At 54.0% G+C, this 10,377-nt stretch overlaps 1 pseudogene; it reads right to left on the bottom strand.

The window, feature by feature from the left end:
- Window positions 1-4,570: 4,570 nt before the first annotated feature.
- LOC129520099 (40S ribosomal protein S2-like) lies at window positions 4,571-5,499 on the bottom strand (annotated as a pseudogene).
- Window positions 5,500-10,377: the final 4,878 nt, after the last annotated feature.

Genomic DNA, 10,377 nt, shown 5'->3' with positions numbered 1-10,377 from the left:
CCATGTGATTGGAAATGAGCGTGATCTGGAATCTGCTAGATTTCGCCATTTTATGGTTGAAAAACTTGGCATTCATCCCAGTGGTTGCCGAGTTGGGAGGATGTGGCGTCTCAAGTGAGGCTGTATGGAGTAGAGTGAAGATGGTAGGCGTTTCTCTCTAGGAACTGAATCCAGAAATGGGAAGAGACGATAATAGTGAAAACTGGAAGGACATACGTAATATGGTGACTAGAAGTGCTTATGGAATCATCAAACCAAAAGGATATACCAGCTGGGCTATTGGATAAATGTGGCTACTCTCATTGAGTCCATGCTGAAAATCTATCCGGGATTCATCCCATGTCAATGATGGTGAAGAGAATGCGTAGCACTGAGAATGAGGCCTTCTTGAGCCTTCCATGTATCCTGAGTGCTCAGGGGTTAACCAGTGTTATCAAGCAGAAGCTGAAGGCTGACCAAGTTGCTCAACTCAAGAAAAGTACAGATACCCTGTGGGACATCCAGAAGGACCTAAGAGATCTGTGACTTCTGGGTTATAGGTATAGAAATTTAAAAATTCCAAATGTGGATTAACTGTGAATCTCTAGTTTTTATACAGGTACTTGGATTATATCTTGCTTTTATCTTCCTAGATATGTGAATTTGGGCTCACAGAATCGAAGCCCATGCTTGGTTTAATGCTTGCAGTATGAGCCCTTGAATAAACAATTAACTATTGGGGGGGGGGGAGAAGAAAAGAAAGAAAGGAAAGAAAGAGAGAGAAGAAAGAAAAAGAAAGAAAGGAAGAAAGAAGGAAGGAAGGAAGGAAGGAAGGAAGGAAGGAAAGAAGAAAAGAAAGAAAAGAAAAGAAAAAAAGAAAAGAAAAAAAGAAAAGAAAAGAGGGCTAGGGGTTCAGCAGGCCTGTATTCCAAACCTGCCGCCACCCCTGCCAGCCTGCAAGTGTGACCAGACCAGACTCTTCACTGCCTCAGCTGCCACTTCTTCAGCTGTCACATGGAAGGCAGGACAGTCCTAACACCGCCACGCAAGGGGGTTGTGAGGACATAATGTGCAGGCGTGGACAGAGTACAAGGCCACTGCTCCTGCCTTCCTCCTTTTCCAGTCAGACACATGTTCCAGGCCTGTACCCAGGAGGGGAAAAGGCTGTGACAGCCTCGGGCACCCAGTGACCAAAAGCTCCCCCAGCTCTGGGTGTGTGGCTGGCACAGCAAATGCTCTCAGGCATGTAACAAAGCAAGCTCAGCCCACAGTGGGTGCTGGTGACGTTTGATGACTTAAAACAATTAAACCCATAATCAGAGGGTGCTCCGACTCGGCTGCTGTGGGTTTGTTTGCCCACGAGTCACAATAATCTTGCTGGGAGTGTGCATCAGCCGTTAGCCCTCAAAGTTCTGTTGCTAAGAGATTATGAACCAAATGATGTTTCCAAAAAATAACCACTACAGGATGTTCCAGGAGAGAGCCACAATAACAGCCCAAACAGAATGGATATGCTGTTATTGATAAATCCTTATAAAGAGCCGAGGCTGGGGAAGCCTGGCCATGCACATCCTCTGTAAATTACTGGCTTGCCAAGGTTTCAAATATAACAAAATACAGTTATCTGTGATGACGGGAAGGGCTGTAATATAAGGCCTTCAGGATTCCAAAAGTTCCTCCATCCACCAAGATGTATCTTTTGGAGGCCTGTTGTTTGCCTCTTCGGTGACTGTTTACAACGATCTCAGCCACATTTCGGAGCAGTCACTAAGTCTAATGTAGCTGTAACCACTCCCTGTTTGACACCGTGCCTGGGGGGGGGGGGAACAACTGATGAAGTGAGTGAACATAGCTACTTGCAGCCACCTCCAGCTTTGTTGCTGGGGTAAGAGGAAACAGTCAACTAACTGGTTAGAGCAGGACAGTTTCCATCAACAGGAAGTCCGCAAATAGGGCACTTTTGAGAAACTCTTGTCATCTGGCACCTAGAAGTGCTCTGCCCATGCAGTCTTCCTGGGAAGATGCGGCCATTCTGCTTTGGGTCCCCCGCAAAGGCTCCTGGGTCGCTCCCAGGGGATCTCCATCAGGCGGATGAATTAGTGCCAAGTGGCATGATACCAGCCTGACAACCGTCTCCTGCCACCCCGCACCTCCTCTGCTCTAGCGCCCCCAGCCCCTCCCCGCTTTCTCTCTGGCCTAAAGGTCTACATTGTATCTCACTGGGGCAGGTGGCAGAGGGCAAGGTGTGTTCTTCTCTCTCATTTAACAGGTGAGGGAGCCACGGTCCAGAGGGACAAAGTGAGGTGTCAAGGTCACACAGCTAGTAGGACAGGAGGCTGATGCATGTCCTCTAGCCCTGGATCCCAGGATCTTCACTGCTCTCCAGACCCCCTGGCTTCCCGTGATGGACACCACATAGGAAACCGCCCAGGTGCTTTCCATGGGCCGGCCCCGGTGCCTCTCAGCTACTGTGGGGTGCTGGAGCGAGAGGGCCACCGGCGCTCTACCTTCCTCCTCCTTCCAGGGGACAGGAGCAGGGGTCATGAATAAAGCAGGTCATGAAGATCCCACACTTACAAGCTTGTTCGGTCTGTCACTATGTGGGTGACCTCAGGCGAGGTACTGAGTCTTCTGCAGTGCTGTTTTCTTTCTAAAAAATTAGGACAAGTACCTCCCTCCTTTATGGGGCTGTTATGAGGAATGTATGAGATTAGACAGTTAAATGTTGGTCAGCAGGGTATGTGGGAACCCCTTGGCAGCAGCCGTGGTCACAGCTCTAAGATAGCATCGTGCTCACCGCGGCCAGCACCCACTCCTGCTCAGGACCTGGGGTGCAGGCCGTGCCAGCCGCAGCACCAGTGCAGTCCCTTGTGGTGATCAGCCTGGGCCAGGAGGGCGGCCAGTGACAAAGGGACACGATTCCTGGGGCTCTTGGTGGTAGATTCTTGATTTTTCAGACGCTGGACTCAAAGAATGAAGAAGCAATCCGAGGGTTTCTGTGCCTGTCTAACTACATGTGTTTGCACTGGCTCCCTTGGGCTGGAATTCCCCAGGGACCAACCCAGCGCTCCCTGCCCAGCGGCCTCCCTGCCCTGAATCATGAGCGGGCTTCTGCCCTTGGCCGGGCCGGGGGGCCTCAGCAGCAGGCTGCTGGCTTCCTCCCCCGCTGGAATGGGAAAGAGCAAGCGAGGGCGGGGTGCTTCCCGAGTCTCCCTGAAAGTTGCTCCTCTGAGAGTCTTTTTTTTTTTTTAATTTTTATTTATTTATTCATGAGAGACAGTGAAAGAGGCAGAAACACAGGCAGAGGGAGCAGCAGGCTCCATGCAGGGAGCCCGATGTGGGACTTGATCCCGGGTCTCCAGGACCACACCCTGGGCGGAAAGCAGCACTAAACTACTGAGCCACCCAGGCTGCCCACTCCTCTGAGAGTCTTAAAACCCCAGCCCAGAGAAGGACATCAAGGGAGAACCGGGAGCTGGACAGATGAAGGCTGTGGCGGAGGGTCATGAATTCACCAGCCTGGCCACTTGGCACCCACCCCCCCGCACAGCGGCTCTGTTATCCTGTGGGGTCAGGACGCTGTTTCTGCCGAGTCATCCTTTCTTGCCCAGAAGGGATCCTGGCCCAGAGCCACATTCCTGGTGGGGTCTGAGTGCCACGGAGGCCGGAAACTTCCTTTCTCACCAGACCCCAGCACTCCAGCCGGGCACACAGTCCGGTCTCTCAGCAGCCTCTGCTGGCCACCAAGTCTCTTGAAGCATCTGTGGGGGTCCTCCCCCTAGAGCCCCCACACTCCCTGGACCCTGACTCTGAGTGATAGAAGAACATTCCATGGCAAGGGACTGATGCTAGCATGCCAAGGGAGGAGAGACTGGGACTAAGGGGGTGGGGGTGGGGGGCTCCAGGGGCATTGAGGAATTATTTCAAATTCCCCAGCTGCCCCCTTTGCGGACCCTCCTGCTAGTGAGGGTTCAGCAGCCCCACTGCAGAGGAGCCTACTGGTGTAGGACAGGCCCGGGCAGGGGCCAGATCTCAAGCTAGAGAGGAGACAAGGCAGTCTAGGAAGCTTCATCCCTAGGCGTGTACTGCCCCCCAACCAGCAACTCCAGCATCCCCTTGTTGTACAAAATTTTGGTGTCCACAGAAGTGCAAGTTGATCACACCATATGCAGAGCTCATGTTTCAGGAACCATGTGCTAGGCCCTACACTAGGCCCTGGCCCCTAGCAGTGGATGACACAGATGTGGCCAATCCTAGTACCTCTCCCATCCGTTCCAGGCCCAGCAGCCTTGCTTCCAAATATGCTGTCATCCCAGATCACTTGGGTCTCCACTCCTAGCTGCGTGACCTTGAGCAAGTTACCTCTCTCTGAACCTTGTCTTATCTACAAAACAAGGGCAAGCTAATACCTACTTCATAGGGGTGCTAAGAGAGATATGTGAGTTCATATGAGTTGATATATAATATACGTACATAAGTGTTAATATATGTAATATAAGTTAATATATGTAAAATGTTTAGAACAGGGACGCCTTGGTGGCTTGGCGGTTAAGCATCTGCCTTCAGCTCAGGGCTTGATTCTTTTTTTTTTTTAAGCTTTAATTCACTTTTACTTTTCTTGTATAAAACTATGTGGTAACAACAGCTGGAGCCTGGGTCCTCTGCACGGAGACTCTGGTGTGGGTCTTTACAAGATGGTCAGTGAATTCCTGATAGGGCGACTTGGTGAACACAGTCTCTTTCCGGAGATCAGGGGTGAGATAGCTATAGGTCTTGGAGATCTCATCAAAAGTAGCCTTGGCAAAGTTCCCCAGGGTGGCAGTGCAGCCCCTGGCCGAAGTGTAGCAGTCGTCAATACCAGCCATCATCAGTAGCTTCTTGGGCACAGGGGCTGAGACAATGCCAGTGCCTCTGGGGGCAGGGATGAGATGCACAGCACAGAACCACAGTGACCAGTCACCTTGCATGGGACAGTGTGGGGCTTGCCAATCTTGTTCCCCCAGTAGCCTCGTCACAGGGGGTCGATGGAAAGCTTGGCCAGGATGATGGCCCCACGGATGGCCCACGGATGGCAGTGGCTACCTCCTTGGAGCACTTGACGCTCAGACCCACGTGTCCGTTGTAATCTCCGATGGCAACAAATGCCTTGAACCTGGTCCGCTGGCCAGCACGGGTCTGCTTTTGCACGGGCATGATTTTCAAGACCTCATCCTTGAGGGACGCCTCCAAGAAGAAGTCAATGATCTCAGATTCCTTGATGGGCAGAGAAAACAGATAGATCTCCTCCAGGGACTTGATCTTCATGTCCTTGACCAGGCGGCCCAGCTTGGTGACGGGGATCCACTCCTTGTCCTCCGCCTTGCCTCCGCGAGCTCCGCGGCCCCGGCCCGGCCCCGACCACAGCCACGCCCACGGCCCCGGATGCAGCTGCCGAAGCCTCCACGGAAGCCGCCGCGGCCTCCCATTTCGGGGGCCCCCGGGGCCCCCGGGGCCTCCCGCAGCGCCAACGTCATCCGCCATTTGGTGTTCTCTCGGAGAAGAAGTTTTGTTTTTTTTTTTTTTTAAGACTTGATGTATTTTATATGTACTGGGCAACTTTAGAAACAGCCATTTATTATTTGGATAAATGTATGATTTGTTCTGCAATACAGAGTGAAATTATCAGTTTATAGCCAGTCTCTTCACATGAGCAGATTCATACCATTGCAATACACAGTTCATAAATAAAATTCTACTCAAGTAGGCAGTAACTAGCAAATTTTGAGTCAACAAAGTCTCAGTACTATATAATTCTCTTCACCAAAGATGAGTCTCTCGGATTTCCGCAATTATTTGACTGGCTCCTTGTAATGCCTTTAGCATGTCAGCTGCTTCCTTCCTGCCCTGTGCCATGTCCTCAGATTCAGTCAGAAGATCATCCAATAAGGATGACTTATACAGCTGTCCTACTAACTCATCGGGCTCCCTGCGAGGACCCTACCTCTCCCTCTGCTTGTGTCTCTGCCTCCCTCTCTGTGTCTCTCATGAATGAATAAATTAAATCTTAAAAAAAATAATTTAGAACAATTCTTGGCACAAAGACTTCAGGATGTGTGTGTGCATGCACCCGCGCGCATGGGCCCCTGTGCACACCGTGTCTTTGCTCTCACTGCCCTCTACCTGGAATACTTTTCTCCTTTTCTACAGGAATCTAGGGGTTCAGTCCTGGCAGAGTTTTCAGAAAGGAGGACTGATGGGGACCGGCCTGAGGTCAGGCCCCAGCCCTGCCAGGGCCACCAACCCTCGCAGAGCACTTCACGCTCCCCAGTGAGGCAGATGAGGGAAGGGGGCTCAGGAAGGCATACCAGACGCTTGCCTGACGGTGCAGCCTTAGTCAGTGCTGGAGATACGGGTGGAGCCCGGGTCCTCTGACTGCAGGAGGCACTATCCCTGCCCCCTCACGGCGCAGGTCCCTAGGAAACTTCAGACACCCCAAGGTAGCCACCAGAACCTCAGAGCTCCCCCAAGGCCCAGCAGCCAGACGATGGGCCCTCCTGGCCCTTCAGAGGTCCTGGAGTGGGCAGGAGTCGTCTCTCAGAGCCAGGCAGGCCCATGAGAGGCCCCAGGACAGGGGGCGCTAGCCCAGCAGGAAGAGCTCAGCCCAGGAAACTCTGAGCAATGCCAGCAGACCACAGAGCCCCCAGGCTTCCTGCCCTCTCCACACAGGCGGCCCTGTCAACGTCAACGGCTTTGTGAAACCCTGCCTGGCGGGTGGCCGCAACTCTAGGGGCCCCGGGTTCACTGGCTGTGGTCGCCCTGTTCCTTTGCAGCCCAGGAGAAGGTGGCTTCCTAAAGACTGCCCTCCATGCGGCAATGGAATCCAGCTGCTGTGAGGAACAGGCACCTGATGGCGCCCCCTGCACCCTGCACCCTGCCCGCCCCCCCCCACAGGTCCCGGGCCTCCAGACCCCGGGACTCCTCCCCATAAGTCCATAACTCCCTATGCTCCCCAAGATGCAGGGGACCCCTGGATGCAGCCGTAGGGTGGGATCTGTGGTCGAATAACTTTGGAGTGGGGGATATGTGGGTTAGAAGCCCAGTTGATAGTTTTGCCAGCTGTGTGACTTCGGGCAAGTTGGTTAACCTCTCAGTTTCACAGTGCCCTCGTGTGTACAATGGTGATTTAAAAAACACACCTGCCTTGTTGTCAGAATTGAATAGAACGATGCACATGGAGGGTTGGGTACAGTACCTGACACACAACAAACCTTCCGTAAATAGAAACTCTTGTTTCTTTTTTTTTTTTTTAAGATTTTATTTACTCATGAGAGAGAGAGAGAGAGAGAGAGAGAGAGAGGCAGAGACACAGGCAGAGGGAGAAGTAGGCTCCATGCAGGGAGCCTGACGCGGGACTCGGTCCCGGGACTCCGGGATCAGGCCCTGGGCCAAAGGCAGGCACTAAACCGCTGCGCCACCTGGGCTGCCCAAAGTTCTTGTTTCAGTAAACACTGTGAGTGGCAACAGAAATTAGGGTGCAAACACTATCGCACTTATTTGATTTTGCAATTTTAATTAAAACCATCCAGACCCAGGACACCTGGGTGGCTCTGTTGGTTAAATGTCTGCCTTCGGCTCAGGTCGTGATCTCGGGGTCCTGGAATTAAGCCCCACATCCGGGGGGGTGGGGGGGGCATGGGATGCTGCTTAGCAGGGAGTCTGCTTCTCCCTCTCCATCTGCTCCTCCTCCTGCTTGTGCTCTCTCTATCTCTCTCTCTGTCTCTCTCCCAAAGAAATAAAATCTTTAAAAATATAAATAAATAAACAAATAAATAAATAAAACCGTCAAGACCCAATCTACAATACCTGAAGGAAGTATATACCTTCCTCTGGACGCTTCCTCTCCCTTTGAATTGCTCAGGAATCCCAAGACCTACATGCTTCAAAAGATGGAGGTAGAAGGTCCAGGTTCCACCTCTGGGCCAGGAGAACTAGAACTCTGACCAGTCCCACTGCCATGGTGCCCGTTGACAGTTGTTTCCATGTGGTCGGAAGGAGGAAGCTGGTCCCACCCCACCCAGAGCCCCGCGAGGCCACATGGATCTTCCAGGCAGGTGACTCCAAGCATGGTCCAGAGTGCCCCACTCCTACTCCCGGGGCGCTACCCATATCCGTGGCTTGTTTGTGCCCATACGTGGTTGTTGCCAGTGCTGAGCCCAGGGGGCTTTTGGGTCCACCCTTCACAGACTGGACAGGCACTCAATCCCTTTTCCTTCCTCAGGATCCACATAGGGGTTGGGGGTACTTTTCCTGTTCAGACCCCCAAACAGAAATGGTCTCCACGTTTCTCTGTGTCCGCAAGTCTCCAGAAAGCTGATGCCTTGGCCACTCCAGCCCCCAACCCGACGGCTTGCCTCAATGCTGATTCACCGGCCCATGGACCACCAAGGCAACCCTCCCATGTATCAGAGAGAGCACCATCACTATGGGGCAGCCTGCCATTCTATGTTTCTTCACAGTAACTAGACACAGGGAGAAGCCAAAGTTGAGGTCAAGGCAGCGACAAAGTCCTTTTCTCTTTAGGCTCCAGGAGCGCGGGATGGGAACTCCTGCAAAGGGGAGACAAGGAGGTGGCATTTCTGTATCCCCCAGATGCTCCAGAGTCTGAACTCTCACCAGCATGCCTACATGGCTCAGTGAATGTTGACTGGTCAACTGACAAGAGCAAAAAACCTATCTGAGGCGGGGAGGATGAAGCAGAGCTGCTGGCTTGGGCGGAAGAGGGGAAACCAGGCCCCCAGGAAGCAGGGAAGCAGGAGGAGGGGTCTGCCTGAGGAATGCGGTGGTGTCCTGGGAGCACAGGATGCATTTCTCGGGGCAGTCAGGGTGGTGCTAGGTAGCCTGAGAACCCGGGAAGCATCTCTGGGAGAACCCTAGAGATTGCTGGACTCCTTCAGGTGTGCAGGTGGGGCTGGGGAGCAGGAGGCAGGAGCTAGTGGAGCAGCAGCCCCCGCGGGGGGTGCGGGGGAGGTGGCTCTCACAGGGACTCAGAGGCAGCCATCAAGGTTGTAACTCCCCTCCGCGAAGGGAGCCCTGGTTCCAACTGTGAGTCGACAGCAAGCACACTGCCCTTGACGGAGTCCAGAGCTCAGCTGCCCCGGAGAAGAGCTGCCCCTTCCCCAGAAGCTGCTCTGGCTCTCTCTGTGCCCATCTTGGCGCCCTGTGCTGAGGTGTGCCAGCTTGCAGGGGCCTCCAGGGCTGGCACAGCTGCTGACCTGGGCTCCCTCGGAGCAGTGGGCACCAGAAGCGCCCGAGGAGGACAAACACAACAGCCAGGACCCGCTGCAGGGGACCGGTGGGGTCATGGCCTTTGAAGCCCCATGACCCGGTTTCAAACCCTCGCTCACACCTGCCAGCCATGTGCCAAGGTACCCTCTGTGAGCCTCAGACATGCACCCAGCAACAGTACCAACCCCGTGGAACTATCCAGTGGCAGGATGGAGAGCGCTCAGCCCAGAGCCTAGCACATGGTACCAAACGGTGGCCTCATGTGGCCTCATGCTGGTACCGGTGTCCAAGTCATCAGGTGGGGTTACACAGGCCTCTTCCAGCCTTGTGCGTCCGTCGGTGGACTTGGCATCTCAGGCCCGGTTGGAGGAGGCTGGGCCTTGGCCAGGGAGCACAGGAGGTTTCTCACCGTGGCAGGGAAATTGCCGGTTGGGGGTGTGGACAGCCACAGTGACCGTCTCTCGGCAGGACGGATGCGGCTTTGCTGACAGAGAGTCTGCGGCCTGGACAATGCCAGCGGTGCAGGTCTGAGGTCAGCAGTGGGGAGCCGGGCCCACCGCGGCCTCGCCGTCCCCGGCAGGGCCCCACCAGGGCCAGGCATCTGCTTCCAATCAGGGAGGGGGCGGGGGGTGTTGCTGAGTCCTCGTCCCCAGGCCCAGCTCTTGCCAGGCAGAATGGACACCAAGGCTGAAGAAGCCAGGGAGACATTCTGGGGACTCAGGTCACAGGGAGAAGGTCGAAAAATGGAGATTTACTTGTGGTTAGTTCCCTTGGAGGAAACCCTCTGCTAGCTCCCCTCTGTGAGCATGCCCAGGGGAGCACAGGCAGTGGCCCAGACTGCCCGGCTCAGGCCCATCCTGCTCCTGCTCACGCCCATGCCTGGGGGCCCTGCCCCGCTCTGTGCCAGGCTGAGCAGTCTTCCTTCACATCAAATCCCGTTTCCTCAGGAACACCTCCCTGGCCCCTGTTCGGTCCCCGTTAGACAATGGTGTTGGCATGATTCACTTTGTCCTTACGTAGCTATCTATGTCAGTGGGAACCGTCTCTGTCTCCCTTGGGATCCTATTTCTAAAATCCAGCACAGAGCCTGGCACAGAGCATGTGCTCAGTAAGTATTTGCTGAATGAATGACTG

This window comes from Nyctereutes procyonoides, unplaced genomic scaffold (genome assembly GCF_905146905.1).
Source record: "Nyctereutes procyonoides isolate TBG_1078 unplaced genomic scaffold, NYPRO_anot_genome, whole genome shotgun sequence".
NCBI classification, from domain to species: Eukaryota; Metazoa; Chordata; class Mammalia; order Carnivora; family Canidae; genus Nyctereutes; species Nyctereutes procyonoides.
Note: the sequence above shows the minus strand (reverse complement) of the source record. Positions and strands in the feature narration are given on the sequence as shown.